Source organism: Anthonomus grandis, chromosome 14 (assembly GCF_022605725.1).
Source record: "Anthonomus grandis grandis chromosome 14, icAntGran1.3, whole genome shotgun sequence".
Classification (NCBI taxonomy): domain Eukaryota; kingdom Metazoa; phylum Arthropoda; class Insecta; order Coleoptera; family Curculionidae; genus Anthonomus; species Anthonomus grandis.
The window spans coordinates 14,890,394-14,891,241 of record NC_065559.1 but is presented as its reverse complement, the minus strand read 5'-3'; positions in this window follow the sequence as shown (position 1 = coordinate 14,891,241).

Below are 848 nucleotides of genomic sequence, written 5' to 3'. Positions count from 1 at the left end.
CCCTGGTTATGTCCAAAACTTAAAAAGGATCATTTGGGTCATCTTGTATAACATAAATATGAATTTTATTTGGGTCATCTTGTATAACCTAAATATTAATTTTAAAATAAATTTGAATAATAAATAACCGTAATTGAGTGAGATATGACTATTTTTTTTAAAAACAATACATCAAAATATTTTTTTAAATCATTTAGGGTTAATAAAATTTTATCTAAAAATTGAATCGGAACAATCGTTAACGCTGTTATTATATTTTCTTAATTCTGGTTGTGTTTAAACCGTAAAAAAACATCAATTGGCTATCTTGTATATGCAAAATAGTAAATTTAAATTATATTTGAATAATAGATAACAGTAATAGAGTGAGATATAATTATTTTTTTAAAAAACAATTCATAAGAGAAATTTTAAAAATAATTTGCAGTACATCAAATGAACTTCAAAAATTAAATTGGAATCAAATCGGACAATGCTATAATGATTAATTGTTCTATTTTCTTAACCCTGGTTATGTCCAAAACTTAAATAGGATCATTTGGGTCATCTTGTATAACCTAAATATGAATTTTAAAATAAATTTGAATAATAGGTAACCGTAATTGAGAGAGATGACTATTTTTTTTAAACACAATACATCAAAATATTTTTAAAAATCATTTAGTGTTAATCAAATTATATCTAAAAATTAAATCGGAACAATCGTTAACACTATTAGTTATTACATTTTCTTAACTCTGGTTGTGTTCAAACCGTAAAAAACATCATTTGGCTATCTTGTATATGCGAAATAGCAAATGTAAATTATATTCGAATAATGAATAACAGTAATAGAGTGAGATATAATT